Source organism: Vulpes lagopus, chromosome 23, assembly GCF_018345385.1.
Source record: "Vulpes lagopus strain Blue_001 chromosome 23, ASM1834538v1, whole genome shotgun sequence".
NCBI classification, from domain to species: domain Eukaryota; kingdom Metazoa; phylum Chordata; class Mammalia; order Carnivora; family Canidae; genus Vulpes; species Vulpes lagopus.
In genome coordinates this window covers 40484502-40502211 of record NC_054846.1, presented here as the reverse complement: position 1 = coordinate 40502211, position 17710 = coordinate 40484502, and the positions used below count along the sequence as shown (strand labels likewise).

Genomic DNA, 17710 nt, shown 5'->3' with positions numbered 1-17710 from the left:
AAACTTAAATTATTATTCATTTATATCTTTTATTCTCCAATTATGATTCAAATTTACAATATCAATGAGGAAGAAGCAGAAAGATGATTCTTAATTCCTTAGATAGTCCCACACTCTGGTAAATTCAGCAAGTAGGTAGTTATTTACCCAGCAAGGTGCTAAATAAGCAAGAAGATGATTTTTTTAAGAAGATGATTTTTAAACAAATGTTTAACTTGAGAATAATTTTAAATTTATGGAAAAGTTGGAGAGATGGAACAGAGAATTCCCATATACCCCTCACCCGATTTCTCTAATGTTAACATCTTACATTACTACGGCATATTTTTCAAAACTAAATAACTGATATTGGCAAATTATCATCAAATAAACCCCAGACTTCACTTGGATTTCACTAGTCTTTCTGTTAATGTCTCTTTTCTGTTCTAGATTCCAATCCAGGGTATCACATTTATTTAGTTTCCAAGTCTCCCTAGTTTCCTCTGGTCTGTGACACTTTCTCAACTTTTCCTTGTTTTTCATGATCTTTAGAAGACTATCAAGTACTGGCCAAGAATCCCACAGGCTATCGTGCTCTGACGCCTATATTAATTTTATTTGATGTTTCCCTCATGATTAGACTTGAGCTGTGGGCTTGTGGGAAGAATACCACACAGGCAAAGTGTCCTTCTCAACATATACTATCAATGAAGTGAGCTCATCCCATCATTATGGGAGTCCATGATATCCACATGTATTCCTAGTAATATTAACCATGGCTTGGCAAGGTGGTATTTGCCAGATTTCTCTACTGTAAAGTTACTATTTTTCTCTTCTCCATACTCTACTCTTTGGAGTTGGTCACTACATCTAGTATATCCTCAAAGAGGTGACAGAAAGTGGTGAAATTAACCTTTACTTCCTGAGGAGGGTAGTGTTTATACACATTAAACAGAATTCATCTATAGAGGAGATTTGCCTCGTGTATAATTATTTTTTCAAGCTTTTACTTGTATCAGTATGGATTCAGATATATTAATTTTATACTTGGGGTTATGATAAAATAAATATAATTTTATTTTGATGCTCAAATGGTCCCAGCTTTGGCCACAGAGAGCTCCTTGAGGTTGGCTCCTATTTTCCTTTGATGTGCTCCCGTCCTTTTGTTTTTTGAGCACTCAAATGACTATTTTTTAAAAATTTGGGGGGGGGGGGTTCCTGGGTGGCTCAGTGGTTTAGCGCCTACCTTTGGCCCAGAGTGCGATCCTGGAGTCCCAGGATCGAGTCCCGCATCAGGCTCCCTGCATGGAGCCTGCTTTTCCCTCTGCCTGTTGTCTCTGCCTCTCTCTCTCTCTCTCTCTCTCTAGGTATATCATGAATAAATAAATAAAATCTTATTTTTTTTCTCCTGCAGGAATTACCCTTTTGCTAAAACTATTAACTATATCTCTACCACTGCAATTTAAGTTGAAAAAACATGTTTTCTTTTTTCATGATTATTTAAGCAGCCATAGTACTATATTTTTCAAAATAATCCTTTTTCCCCTTCTGATTTTTTAACCACATGGGATTCGTTGATTCTCAAATAAGTATATAAGCATACTAGTTTTGGTAATCCGTGATCTATGTGAACAATTTTGATTCTTCATACTCAAGGATACATGTTGGGATATTTCCTCCTGTGAGTGGTACCATGTAAGTCGTGCTCCTCAAAAAGCTATTAGTGGAAATAAATCTCAAAAACAATTGTGAAGTTTCTTCAGAACCCAGGTTTTTAAGGAATTTTTTTTTCCAAATAGATTATGGTGCAAAAAAAAAAAAAACCTCCATGTGTTTTATGCTTATCTGTTAATTAGTCCTGATATAATATAGACCAGATGATTCACTAGATTTCTTTTTAAAGGGGCCAATAAATCAAATATTTCCGGTGTAATATTATATATTCCTGATATAATCTCATATATTTGCTGAATTTGCATCAACCAACAAACTATTTTAGCAATTCTGAAACTTTCTGACCAAGAAGAGTACAAGTTTTTCTTTTCCATAGTTTTTGTGTGGGGAGGGGAAAGAAGGCAGTATGAATTAATGTTGAAAGAAGCTGGAAGGATAAATAGTATTAACATATAACTATTTTAAATACAGTGCTTTACTCTAAATGTTGTGGAAATTATCAAAGCATACATTCCTTCCCAAACTTTTGTTTTCTAAGTGGGCTATTTATGATGACAGTAGATCATTGTTCTGAAGGTTTATTTGAAGACAACTCAACTTTCTTTCTCTGCCTGCTTAGCAAAAGTGAAAGTGGTGTCTATGTTTGAAAATTAAAAGGATGCAGAATCTCGCCCTGTCCATTGTGGTTGTAGAAGCCTGATACTGTTTCCAGGCTCTAGAAGAATAATTATGAAAGATAGTCTCTGTCCTCATGGAACTTTAAATTTGGTGGGTAGGACATCAACTAGTAAGAGGTTATTAACTAGCAAGACAACTGAAATGTAGTTTAATAAGTGCTAATGACTGACTTCACATAAAGGAGATTGAGTTTAAACTGAAAAGCACGTAATTCAAAGGATATATCAAAGTGACCCTAGCAAGAGCAGGAGGTTAAAGACTTTCCAAAGTGAAGGGTCAATGCATGAAAAGATACAGGTTGTCACAGAATGTTTTGGGAAATATGGCTGAAAACATTTCAGGGCATATGAGGTAACTGCGTTAGATGTGTTTTTCATATATAAGTGTTTTCTCAAGTGAAATTAGTAAAGAAATTTAGTCTGGTTAACACCCTATTTCTATGAACTCAAGTAAAGTCAGAACATTCTTGTCTCAAAAATATATGAAATGTAGAGACATATTTTCATACTTTTGGTTAGTATATTTTGACATCTTTCTTAAGTTTTCCAAATAGCTTTCCAAGATTTTTTGGCTTGTCAAGAAACTTCATTCTTAGTTTGATTGAGTTTAATTTATAATAAGACTATTTTAAGTATTAACTTGAAAGTAAAAAGTATACAGTATAATATTACTATGTGAAACAAAATTTAATGTGCTTATGGCAGCAGACATTAGTTTCTGGGCAATGTCTACCAACCATATAAAGGATAAATAATACGTCCATTCCAATTACTACACACAGATGACCCCCCCAAAATCTCTCAAGATATATCTTTTCTCCGGAGAGGTAAATTAAGAATATTAACTCTAGAAAGTTTAATTTCAGCTATTTCAACCACTTGAATTTTTACAGAAAGAAATTGAAGATGAAAGAGTAAAAGGATAACTCAATTACACTTTCTTAAAAATGGGTAAAATAAAAGTCCTGAAGCCAGACGCTTATTCTTAATAGACTTACAGAGAAGATTCCCAGAAGTCATCTAATATATCCTTCAGCCTCTGAGAATAATTACTCTTAAGCCTTCTGAAATGTATGTTATCAGCTTGGTTTTATAAAAAGTTCCAAAAAAATATTTTAGAGTCTACTATGTCATATACTGCCAGGAAGATTCACCTAACACATTTTTTATAGCCTTTCAATAGAATTCTTAAATAAATAACTGTTAGATATATTCCACTTCAAGACAACCAATTCAATACATCTTTTCTTTTGTTCATTTATGGGTATTGGATAAGTAGCTCAAAACTTTGTTAGAGTGATAAGAATTTGGAGAATTAAAGAAATACACTGAAAGGACTGTTCATTTGCTGTTAGTTCCTGATAAATGCTCAGAGGAAAAAATGCCATACTGGACAAAGAACAGGAAGAGCAAGAGAGAGGAAGAGAGGGGGAGGGAAGGAGAAAGGGAGGGAGTGAGGGAACAGAGGAGAAGGAGGAGGAGGACAAGAAGGAGAGATATCACTACAATTTACAGCATCACACTATAGGATAACAAAGAATTTTCTAGCCAAGCATTCAGTTAGAAGTCATGCCAGATGGAGTGAAATTTGCAGTCCAGATGGGCAATACATCCTAGTGATCCATATGGATGGCATGTGGAAGCTAGTTAGGTACATATTGCCAGCTAGATTATCTATCTTATCTATCTACTAAATATATATTCATATTTATGCACCTCTAACTATATTTGCTTCATTCTCTTCATGACTTCTATAAGATTCAGCAAAGATGACCCTATCTAGATAGCCAACACTCTAAGTTTACATCCTGCCTCTGAGTCTTCTTCTTGACAGTCACAGCTGGTTGTATACAAGTCTGTAGGGTTTGTACATTCACTCATTTATTCATTCATTTATTCAACAAGTTTTTTTTAAATAAATTTTTATTTATTTATGATAGTCACAGAGAGAGAGAGAGAGAGAGAGAGAGAGAGAGAGGCAGAGACACAGGCAGAGGGAGGAGCAGGCTCCATGCACTGGGAGCCCGATGTGGGATTCGATCCCGGGTCTCCAGGATCACGCCCTGGGCCAAAGGCAGGCGCTAAACCACTGCGCCACCCAGGGATCCCATTCAACAAGTTTTTATTGAGGAGCAATGCAGTGCCAGACACCTGTTATAGTTAGAATAGAAATGAAAGGCAGGTGAAGTGAGAGGAAACACTGCATTTGTAGCAAGCCAATGAGATACTCCATCCAACAGTATAATCAATTCTCACAGTGAGATCTTGCATTGGAGAATCCCAATTAAAAAAACAACAACCAACAAAACTTCTAAACCTCAGACTTTCTTCCAAGTTCAAGAGATTCTTTTTAGCTACCTAACCATTCATTGAGAGTGTCTCAAATAAAGACAATACTTAGAATCCTTTGTGATCCCTCAAGATTTGTAGTCATACAGGCTAAATACATTAATACAAATCAAGCATATTGAAATTCATCAGCTTCCACTTATAACAAGATGAAAATATTAAATTTGCCTTCAACCCGCATCTTGATGATAATGTTTTTTAACATCATAAAATATTTATGTGTATGCATGTTTTGTGTGTGCATTATACATACATATGTATATATACATACATATACATATGTGCATATACATGCACAAGCATACCTACATATATATTGTCTTCAAAGCTTAAATTAGAACATTTTAAAATGGTACCTTCTGTCCATACTCTTTCTTCTTCGCACTTTGGTTTCTCTTTGCTTGATTGACATTTTTTCACAAATATTTACATGTATTATAATAGCTCATAAACATCCTCATGCTTAAATTAAAAATACTATACTGTATGAAATTCAGGATTGAGTATTGCTTTGTTTTGGTACTTGAACAGAAAAATACTGATTGATTGGAACTTTATAATTCTATGACACAATAATTTTACTACATTTCGTTAAGTTTATCTCACATCCTAAAATATACATCACTAGCTTAGTTTTACAAAAATCACAGTAAAGTTCTATGGCAGGATGTTATTTCTTCATCTATCACTGTGAATACCAGATGCCTACATAGTTTAAGTTTTTATAACACCTGAAGGGATTTCTGAGTTCTGACTTTTATAAAAATAAATAGAGTGAGTTGAAAAATATTGGGTCCATTCTATGGCATAAGAACTATATATGGACTATTACATATTGAACTTAAAACTTGGATGTGCTTTTCATGTTCTCTTTTTATTTTTTTAAAAAGATTTTATTTATTTATTCATGAAGGACACAGAAGAGAGAGACAGAGGCAGAGACATAGGCAGAGGAAGAAGCAGGCTCTATGCAGGGATCCTGATGTGGGACTCAATCCTGGGTCTCCAGGATCACGCCCTGGGCCCAAGGCAGGCGCTAAAGTGCTGAGCCACCCAGGGATTCCCCCATGTTCTATTCTATAGTACGGTTCTGATATTAAGTTTCACTTTTCCCTAGAAATTGGCGAAATTTTTAGTCATTTTTGGCCAAGATTGCTACTCTGGATAAATCTATATTTTCATACTTTATTTACTGTCCAGTTTCCATATAAGTCCTCTGTTACTATACTATACACTATAATCATTGCATCAGGATACAAAAAATTCTTGGTCACTAATACAGAATTCTGATTTTGTTTTTTATATCAGGAAACATAATTTCTAAAGTTTGAAATGAAATAAGATACCTTAGTATCTTATATAGAACTTCTTGTCTTATATAGAACTTCTTGTCTATCACTAATAAGAACCAACACAATGCACAGCATAGAGTAGACATCCAATAAATATTTGGGAAATGCTTGAAACAAATCATCCTCTGGCTGTTTTGCTTCTCTCTTTTTATGGGTTGTATTTTAATGGTAGCTATCTCATTTGACTTGCTGACTAGCCCTGAGAACTAAAAAATGCTTATTTTTATTCCCAGATTCTTACAGTTAATTTGTGGTATATTTAATATTCAAAGTCTGGGCTGAAGGCACTGCTTCCTACATAATCATAGTCAATTCATTGGCGAAGGATGCCTGGGTGGCTCAGTCAGTTAAGCATCTGACTCTTGATTTCAGTTCAGGTCATGAACTCAGGCTCGGGCGATTGAGCCGCACGCTGGGCTTCCTGCTCAGCGCAGAGTCTGCTGGTCCCTCTCCCTGTGCTCCTCCCCCTGTTCATGCTCTCACTCTCTCAAATAATAAATAATAAATAATAAATAATAAATAAATAAGATTTTTAAAAAATTAGTCAAGTTGTTGGTAAATAAATGAGTAAAAAAAGAGAATGTACAACTCCAGATATTTTAACTACCAACCCATATTGTTTGTATTAAATAATCCTGCCTAGTAGTTTAGAAAACAGATTTTTAAAAATAGCAGTTTAGGGATCCCTGAGTGGCGCATGGGATCCCTGGGTGGTGCAGCGGTTTGGCGCCTGCCTTTGGCCCAGGGCGTGATCCTGGAAACCCGGGATCAAATCCCACGTTGGGCTCCCAGTGCAGGGAGCCTGCTTCTCCCTCTGCCTATGTCTCTGCCTCTCTCTCTCTCAATCTGTGTGACTGTCATAAATAAATAAAAATTAAAAAAAATAAAAAATAAAAATAGCAGTTTCAAAAATATACTTTAAAAGAAAAATAACTTTGCAAACTTACATGTATCCACTCACTCAAATGTACATACAGATAAACTCATCTCCATCACCCATTCACAGGGTATTGGGGGGAAAATCACATTAAAGAGAAAGAAGAAAGGTATGTTTTTAGCTTGGTTTTAGCCAAGCAGATATCCTAAAGCTCTTCTTATAGTTCACTTCATGTTAAATACTTTGTTTACACCATCTCAGAAGACATAGGTTTAACTGATAGGGTAAGAGGAAGAGAAGAGTCATGAAAGTGACCAATTCTATGCAAAGGCTTTTAGGAAAAGGTTAACATAGCTATCTTGGAATAATAGAACATTTTAAAAATGTTAATTTATATGGATGGACACTCCGCTCACAATCCCGAGTTTAAGATTAGAAAGATTACAAAATTACAGAAACAAATCAATATTAGTCAAAACTGAGTAGTAGACTGAAGCCATCTTCAGACTATCATTTCTTAATCTTTAAGCTCTCTACTACCTCAGTTGCCATGGTAGCAAGCACTTTATTTTCTCCTTAATTTTACTTTTTCCAAGAATTGCATTTGAAAGACAAAGCCAATCACTATCCTGTTTTATTTTCATTAAAAGCAAGAACAATGGCTCAATAGTTGCCATTTATTGAATAATATTACAGGGTAGCCAGACTTGGTTTTTATAAAACCTTCTGAAGGAGGTATTTATTCCTCAGTTATATATAAGGAAACAAAGTCTTAGAGAAATAGAAGTTGTCCAAGATCACACTTAGACAATTGGGAAAGTCCCATCATTTGAAACCAGGTCTAGCTGATGACAAAACCACACTACCACACTATAAATCAAAACTACATCTTGGTACTGCTTTATTTGACACTGATTTTTAATTTAGTAGAGAATATGAAAAAAAAAGGGATTGATAAATTCCTAATTGATATCACATATCACAGAATTCCTTGGTGATTGTTTATTTGATGAACTCTTTCAATTTTATGGGTGTATTCAGATTTTCTTGATGAATCCGACGTGATTTATGAAAGACAAAAAGGAATCCAGAACAACTACAAGGTCTTTGGCCTGAGCAGTGAAAGGATGAAATTGCCACTAAATGAGATAGAGAAGGCTGTGAAGGAAGCAGGTTTGGGAAAAATTCAGTCGCTCAATTTTGTCCATGTTGAGTTTGAAGTTTCTATTAGTCATCTAAATAGAGATGTCACGTTGGCAGTTGAATATACAAATCTGGAGACCACATTAGCATGCAGACAGAAAACCAAAAAACTGGAATGAAGTCATCAGGAAGTAAATGCAAATAGACAAGAGCAGTGGCCCAAACCCAAGCCCTAGGGCACCCCAAAAATAAGAGTCCTGAGCCAACAGAGGAGAATGAGTGGGAACAAATCAATGAAGTGGGGTACAGGGAGACGAAGAGAGGGATGTATCCTAGAAGTCCAGAGATTAACATGAATCAAGTAGGCAAGAGTGATCATCTCTATCAAATGCTGCTGCGAGAGCAATTAAGACAAGGAACACTGGCCACTAGATTTAGCACTGTGGAGGCTGGTGTTAGCAGGTGGTTGGGAGAAAAGCCTCTTCTTTGGCTCTGGTTATGGATTCATTCAACATAAAAACAATCTCCTCCAACTTTACTGAGGTGGCTGATACATCTATGACCAAATTCTCCTCTGAACTGGAATTCAGTGGCTGACACAGCCTCAGCTTTCTTGTTGGCACCAGAGCTTGGTCTGGAGGTGTAGCTGTCAGCTTCCCCTTGCGTGAGTCTTGCCCGTTGCTCTCCCTCTGGACCTTTGGGCTGTGGCCTGCCAGTATCAGGATGGTGTGGTGCAGAGTGGCAGGCCCAGTCCCAGGTTGCATGTGGAGGTCATCGCAGAGACACTGCAGACCTTCCCTGGTGAGCTTCCAGCAGAAATGTTTCTAGGCAAACTGTTCCTTTATGTAGCTTCATGATTCGAGAGACTGCGTGACCCTCATGATGTGAAGATTGGGCACATTCTTGTCTTCCAGCTCAGGGTTTTTAGGCATGTGGATGTCCCTCTCGGCCATCATCATTCCCTCCTTGAAAATGAGTTCATACATGGCAATACGGTTCTTCTTAGGCATCAACACCTTGGTGGCTGCTACGTCCCCAGGGCCGGGGCTGGAAAGGAAGGAGCATGCAAGGCACTCAAAAAGCCTCACTGATATAAATTTAAGATGAAATGGGAAGAGAAGAATTGAAGACAGTGTGTTTATACCATACTTTTAAAGCATATTTTTGTAAAAGGAACCAAATAAATGGGACACTAGTTGACAAAGGAGGGAAGGAGAGAAATTACAAAAAGTTGTGCTTAAGGGAAAGGGTCCAGGATAAGGTAAAAAATTATGAGGTGGGATAGAAAGGGATGAATTTCTGAAGCAGTGTCCTTCAGTCGGTGAAAGGAGATAGAATCTATGCAAGAAAGAGTGACTTCAGAGGGAAGATAACAGGTGGGAAGACACGGCATGTGGGTTCCCTGGCTGGTGATTATAGTGCGGGGAGTTTGTGTATGTGCTCAGGAACTTAGGAAGCTGAGACATTCACTGACAGTCAGGTTAGGGAAGGGAGTATTGAATGTTTGAAGTGAGAGAATGGTAAGAAAGTGTCATGTAAATGAGAGAGAGAGAATATTAAAATATGCCTGTATTAAAGAACACAGCTTAGATATAGAAACAAATCCATTGATTTTCACTCCCTCAATTAAAGGCTGTGGCTACAAATGGGTGGATTGCTAGAAGCTACAGAGTTTTTCCAGCAAGGCAGAAAGCACTTTAGAATGCATGCTCTCAGGAGGAGGCCATTCCACAGACTGATAACAGAAGGGCCAAAGGGAATGAGTCACGCATGCCCAGTTCAGTCTATGAGACTCATCTATCAGGGAAGCCATTTCTTCCTGGAGGAGTACAAGTTAGGCCAGAAATACTACTCTAATGGGAGTCCTGCCACCTGGAGTGGAAGAGAAGGTGTTCCCCAGAACATGACTTCCCTTTCTCCCATTCATATGTTCTCTTATTCTCACCACATTTTTTCTTAGACATCATGAAAATAAATATCACTGGACCAAGTTTTGTCCCAATCTATCAGCCAATTCCTATTTTCAGTCTCTCCATACCTAACCAAGAATCCACAGTCTACTGTATCTTTCATTCTCTTGCCAATACCTTCAGCCTATTTTCTTAAGATACTTTTGTTTGACCCACTCAGTAAATAGTTGTCTTAATCCGATTCCCCAGCTTCTCTGAACCAATGTGTGTTGTTGGAGCACATCAGACCATCGATGTGCCAACAAGCTCGCCATCCTCAACCTCAACTGGTACTGCCTGGGGCCCATCACCCCAGCAGTCCAATAAACCTTTCTCCAGTCTGGCAAGGCCTCTCTTCACTGCTTCCTCACTTATTCGCTGTGGAGTCACAGCTGGTTGCTTCAAACTGAAATTCTTTGCCTTACAATCTCACATGTATTTGTCCCTCTCCTTCTCTCTTTTTCTCTCATCTCAAAGTCTGAGACTGATGCTTCCACTTGAATTTTGTCTCAAGGAGAAAGGGAGGCTTCCTGGCAACTTTAAGTCTAGGAGGATGTTTTTAGGCATCATTAGCAGTGTCTTGAAATCTCTTTTCTGAGAGACAGTCTCTTTTGTGGGTTTTCCATAATTCTCCCCATATAGCATCCATATAGTTACTGGCTTCTCCAAACTTAGGTTGCTATAGACTATCTTCTAACATGACTTAAAATCCTAGATGATTAGAGATATAAAAGGCACTAGTGATCATTCAGTACAGTGGAATATTCTTAGTACCCTCTATGGTGCTTTAAAAAATACCAATGTTTGGGCCTCACCACTAGTGATTTTTTATTTAATTAGTTTAAGGATGCCAAAACAGTATTTTTCTAAATCTCCCCAGGACTTTTTTTTTTTTTTTCAATGTGCAAACAGGATTAAGGGATAGCTGATGTAGTGAATTCTTTTTTTTCTTTTTTTTATAGTCCAACTGAACATAAGAAAGATAAAAATGTCCTGCTTTTCTTGGTCATGCCATGAATCATTCTGAGCTAACTAGGACAGAGCTTCCCAGCAAGCATGTTGCAAATAGATTACAGGTGTACTGAAGCAGCAGTCTCTCAGCTTCAGGGTGACTCGTTACATCCTGGGACTTCCAGAGCTCCAGCAATACTCAATACCAGGCCTGAGCACCCTGCTCCATCTACACTAATATAATGTAAAAATATGATCCCCTATTTGTGCTATAATGTGAACGAGATCGAGAAGCACTGATGTGGTATATGCTTATCCTCAAAGCCATTGGCTAATATTTCCTCTTTGAGAAGTCCATCTTTTCACCTTTTCTCCACTAAATTCCATTTTTAATGTTTCTTGTCTCGTCTAAGACCAGGTCATGTGACCAGTTGTGTGTTATCAGTATATCCTTCAGTCCAATAACTACATAAGGTATGAAAAGTTTAAACGCCACTTAGGGAAATAACCTCAGCAGAAATTCTTTAAATGAATGTGAATATTAGTGAATTATTAAAAGTTGTTATTATGTCCTGGAACACAACCTCCTAGGTGGAACTGTAGATATCTAAATGATTACGGTCAAGTCGCAGTTTTTCAGCTTGTTGATTACAAGGCCAAGGAGACACAGAATTAAGAGCTTATTATGTCATGATAAATTATGAGCAAGCATTAATTTCTTCAATTTATCTGCCCCGTGCCTGACATTAACCATACGTAAATAAATGAAAGGAACATAAATATTAACATTTAATAACAAAGACAGAAATTCTTATTATAAATGCTTTGCTTTAATATAAAAAGGACCATAACCAGTAACATGACTATGGTGCCTTGGACAACATTATACACATTAGCAGCCCCAGTCATGCAAAATAAATATTAATTGGATTGAATTGATTAGAAGCAAGGAATTGAATAATTTTTTTGAATTTTGATTGTATTATTATTCAAGCACCAACTCAGTACATGGGATTGAGCATCAAACAGATCCAAGCTCAAATCTCCATGCTTCATCTTTCTTGTTGAATAAAGCTTTGACTTAGCTTCCCTGGGCCTCAGTTTTCTGAGAAGAGGAGATTAAAATAGGTTTTAACTCATTGGGGTTTTGTAAAAATTAAGTGAAAATGTATTTAAAGCACTTACTGTCATTATCACCTTCTCAGTACTCAGAATCCAAACCTATTTTCCAAATTTCTTTATTCTACCCATAGATTGTGTTGCATTTATTCTTTGCCCAATTATTTTCTGCTGCCTGAAATTTTCTTTTTACTCATACTCAAGATCCAACTCCAGTGCCCCTCACCTATCAAGTCTTACCAGTCCAGAATCCTTCTATCCTCATACAATTAGTCTGTCCTTTGTTGTGGCCCTTACTAAGGTCAGCAATAGGTGAGTTATTAGCATATTGGTGTGCTTGTCCACACACTGGGAACTGCTGGAGAGTGTGCGGACTATTCTCCACACAGCTGCCTATTGGTATTTATAAATATGTGAATCAGGCCATTCCATTCTTTTGCTCTCCACCCTCCAGAAGCTTCCTATCACATTTTGAAGAAAATACAAAGTCTCTTCTGTGGCTTATAAAGCCATACAATTATTGATTCTGGCATTCTCTCCTCATGCCATCACACCACTATATACTGTTCACTGCCACACGATCTCCTTGCAGTTTCCAAAATAAATGCCAATTAATACCGTGAAGATCTACTGAGTACAAGCTATGAGTTGAATGCTATTCTAGGCATTTAAGATACACTGGTGAACACAAGAGACAGAACTCTTCTCTGCAGAGCTTTAACTGCAGTGAGAGAAAGAAACCACCAACACAATAAGCAAATTATATTGTATGTCAGAAGGGGATAAGTGCAATGGAAAGAAGTAGAGCAGTAGGGGTGGGACAGGAACTAGAGCAAGGGAAGAAGGATTAGATAGCTGTGACTTCAAATCCCATATTAAGCATGTTCTCTTCTTGGTATTGGCAACTGCTATTTCTTTTGCCTGGCTCTCTCCCCAGCCCACCCAATATTCATATGGTTTCCTCCATCCATTACTTAAGGGTTTGCCTAAATGTTAGCACTTAAGAAAGTCCTTATCTAAAGAGAAGGTAAAAAGTATGACTGGCTCTTACACTGCAACTCTATTCCCTTAGTCAGCTTTATTTTCTCCATTGCCCTATTTGTGAAAAATCATACTTATCCATTTTATATGAGAATTTTTTTTTGTTTTATTAACTCTTGCATTCATTCCCAGGGCTTAAGGGGTCAGTGCAGTAGATTTGTAAACTGAGGTTAATCATGCATATTAGATACATAACTTTTTAACCTAAGTGGTCACAGAAGTTATAAAAGCAGTTCACCCAAGGGATGCCTGGGTTAAGCATCTGCCTTCAGCTCAGATCATGATCCCATGCTGAATCCTGCACCAAGCTGCTTGCTCCCCACCCCCAACCAGCACCTGGAGCCCCATCAAGCCCCACTCGCCTTGAGCCTGGCCTGGAGCCCCCTCCCCAAAATCTGTCTATCTGCTCAAGTGAGGTCTGAGAGTCGGCACTTCTTCTGCCCCTCCCCCTTTTCTCTCTCCCTCTCTCAAATAAATATATAAAATCTAAAAAAAAAAAAAAAAAAAGCAGTTCACCCAAATGCCACAACAAACAATAATCAGTTTTTTTTTTTTCTCACCCTTTGATTTTCTACCTGGATATGGCCTGATTTGTAGATATTTATATATTTCTTAATATATATGCCACATTTATATATATACATACATATGCATATATGTGTACATACATATGGCATATATATATGTGTGTGTATATATACATATATGCCATTGAACAGTGAATGGGACTAGTTAATATCTCTGATATATATACTTCAAGATATTTTAAAAATCTGTTATTTCCTTTTTGAGAATGTCATAAAACTTTCTATTACAAGAAATTTGAGTATGATCTTCATTACTTTTGCAATTCAAATGTTAAAATGTTTTTCTGGCAACTTTAGTGTTTCTACCAAAGGAATAACAGGTAAATGCATGGTGAGATCCATATTTTTAAAAAAGATTTCATTTATTTATTCATGAGAGACAAAGAGAGAGAGAGACAGATATACAGGCAGAGGGAGAAGCAGGCCCCCCTGCAAGAGGTCCGATGTGGGACTCGATCCTGGACCCCAGGATCATGCCTTGAGCCAAAAGCAGACACTCAGCCGCTGAGCCACTCAGGCATCCTGGTGAGATCCATATTTTAATTAAGTACTCATTAAAGCTTAATATTCACAATACAAAGTATAATTTTCATTATGACAATGAACAAAATAAAATAAACCATTTAAAAAGAAAACTGGTAAAGATAACTTCATTAGAGAAATGGAAAAAGAAAAACTTCTTTATTGAAAGAGGATAAAGCAGAAACATATCAAAGATTAAATATCTTACAACTAAATCTATAACTTATATATCAAAGAAAAAGATTATGAGAGCTCTAAACAATAAGTTTATATGGTTCAAATTTTTCCTCTCGATCCAAAATGGAGCAGTAATGGGTCTCAACTACTGATTAGTTTTTATGATCCATAAGTTTTATTAATGTCACCAACTTTTGTACTTTGATAATTAGGCTATAACTAAAATCTAGAACTATAAAGATATAAACAAATACCCAAAGTTTCACATGAGAGCAAGAAAGATATAATCTGAGGCAGAGAATGGCCAATAAGCTTTATGAACTATTATGCCTATTATTGATTTTAAACTGTTTTCTGTTTGGTGATGTAATGCTTTTTAGTCTCCAAAAATTATTCATAAAAAGCTGCATCCATGAGAGTGTAGGGAAGGAAGATGATGGGGATGCTTCCATGCATGAGTTAAGCAGGTTCAAGCAAGCAGAGGACAGATTCTGGTAGGAGTGGAAACAAGAGTATGTAATGGAGCCCAGGGCATGAATCAGAAGCAACAAGTCTGCTGCAAAATGGTAGGCAAATTTAAAATCTCCTTTTACAACTTTAGAAATGTTAAGGGCACCAAGTTACTCATAGTAAAGTAGATATATTATTTAGATATTAAATGGAAGAACTTAAGGACCGGTCATTTATTTGTTTGAAAATATATATATATATATATATATATATATATATATATATCTGTGTGTGTGTGTGTGTGTGTGTTTGTATTGAGTTCTTAAAGCTGTATAAACTGCTGAGGATTTGACTGTGAACAAAACAGAAGAAAAAATAGTCGTTTCCTCATGGAGCTCTTCATGAGAAAGCAACATTTGAACAGAGATAGACTTGAGGTGAGAAATGAGCCCCGGAAGCATCAAAGAAAGAAGGTTTTGGGTAGAACAAAGAAGAAATACAAAGATGATAAAGTGGTAGCATGCTCAGAGTAGAACTCCAGAACAAGCAGAGTGGTGTCCTCAAGCTGGGTACAGGAGCAAGAAAGCTCTAGATGATGAAGTCACAGTGAGAGCAGTAAACCAGATTATGGTGAATGTTATAGGGCATTAACTGGGCATTGGATTTTATTCTGAGTAAGACAGGGAAGAAGGTGGAAGTAAGACTTTGGAAGGCCTTTACTGGAGGAGAGACATGATTAAGTGGTTGATTAACATTTTAAAAGAATCATTCTGGCTTCTGACTTAAAAATAAAGCATGGATAAATACCCAATAGTGGAATTACTAAATCATAGGGTAGCTCTATTTTCAATTTTTTGAGGAACCTTCATTCTGTTTTCCATAGTGGCTGCATCAGTTTGCCTTACCACCAACTGTGCATGAGGCTTCCTTATTCTCTACACCCTCACCAACACTTATTGTTTAAAGAGTCCTGGGAAATGAAGAAGGGCTAGAAAAACCCAAAAGGAGGGACCAATAAGCATTACACTAGGATTGGTGTTTGACCAGTGGAGCAGTCCACTCAGGCTCCTATCTAGCAACAGCAGCCTCTTTGTCCAAGCTGAGAACCTGGACAGCAAACCAGGTAGACTGAAAAAAGAGGTGGAATTTTCCTGGCCAACTAGATCACCCAAATCCACTTTGATGACCAATGAAGTCACAGGATGATATTCATGATGATGATGTTCAATCACATGAGTATCTTCCCATTCTGAGTTTAATGGAGGGCCAGAGCAGAATTATATATGTGCCTATAATTCGATACAGGGCTCAATGCCAATATCCCAAATAATCTGGGAGTGCTAGATGCCAATGGGGTACAGTATAGGTCCTTTGAGTAAATGTTGCTATAATTCAGGAATTGGTACTTTCTTCTTCTAAACAGAATATATTTTATTTACTTTGTTTTTAATTTTAATCCTAGTATAATTAACCTACAGTGTTATATTAGGTTCATGTGTAAATTAGAGTGACTTAACAACTCAATACATTACTCAGTGCTCATTATGGTTAAGTGTACTCTTTAATTCCCATCACCTACTTCACCCATCCCTCCACCCACCTCCCCTCTGGTAAGCACAAACAGAATATATTTTAAATGAAATTATATAGGGGAGCCCAAGATAAAAGACATATAAAAGTGGAATTTCTTGATCTGTGTCAGAGATAACAGAATCAGAGTACTTGTTTAGAGTCTGCTGAAGTTACCCTTGAGGCATCTAAACAGAGTCCTGGGGCCTTGATAAACATGACTTAATCTTAAACACAGCTTAATCTTAAAAAAAAAAAAAAAAAAACTTAAAAACAACCAGTTTAGAGGTAAAAATAATTGGCATTTGCAGAAGTCAAGGAAGGTTTGGGGAAAATGGACCTCAAAAAAATGTGCCCAGGTTGTCAATGCATTGTTTCCCTCTAGATATGTAAAATCTCCAAAACTAGTGACAGCATATTGAGGGTAACCAGGGATATCTAGCAATATATTTAAGTAAATTATAATTAAAAGGATGTGAAAAAGTTTATAGTCTAGAAGAAAACTAAACCTGATGTAAATAAGAATACACATATTCAGTGAGGTTTATCCATTTCAGAAACACATTAAGGTAAGGGGGTAAAAAAGATGCATTTAAGAGTTTAAAATTAAAAAAAGAAAAACAAGAGGGTGAGTATGCTCTTCCACAAGCACCTTGGGAAAGAGAGAAGTTACAATGAAGAGGAGGCATGGTAATGAGCTTACAGTTGCAAAATTAATCTATTTTAATCAAATAGGAGATAAGCCTTCCACCAGCACTAAATGGAACTGTGAATAGGAAAGCAATCTTGTGGGGTCCCTCAAGCTTATTTAGGGATGTGAGACTTTCAGGAGATATTCAAAATAGCGAAAACAGAGATGCTCGAAATGTATAGCACTAATTTAAAAGAGTAGACAAAAAGGAATCAATGTCATGAGAAATACAAACTGGTTATTTATAAATGCTCATTAAATTAATGACTATCTTGGGCAATTTTAATAACCTAAAATGATATGCCATTAACTTCATCCATCTACTACACAGAATTGGGACATTAATTTTTCTAAGGCCAAAAGATGTTTACAAATGTGAGCAGTTAAGTGATCTGCAAAGATGTCAGAGTAACTTACATTTGCAAAGTAAGACTCCCACTACAATCTGTTTCCAGACCGGGTATGCAGTATACCCACAATTGCATCCTATGGGCATGTGGATTCAGTTTCTAAAACCAGACATTCAAAAGAAGAACAAATGTCCTGATGATCTAGATATGTATCTGGATCTTTTCTTATATAAATTTGTTACCAAAAAACCTG

The 17710-nt window shown here is 36.8% G+C and overlaps 1 protein-coding gene and 1 pseudogene across 8 annotated transcripts in view; both read right to left on the bottom strand.

Annotated features, from left to right (window-relative positions):
* Positions 1-17710, bottom strand: part of PPFIA2 (PTPRF interacting protein alpha 2) — a 465246-nt gene that overhangs the window by 315007 nt on the left and 132529 nt on the right. The gene's annotated exons all lie outside the window — the stretch shown is intronic.
* LOC121481356 lies at positions 8556-10275 on the bottom strand (annotated as a pseudogene).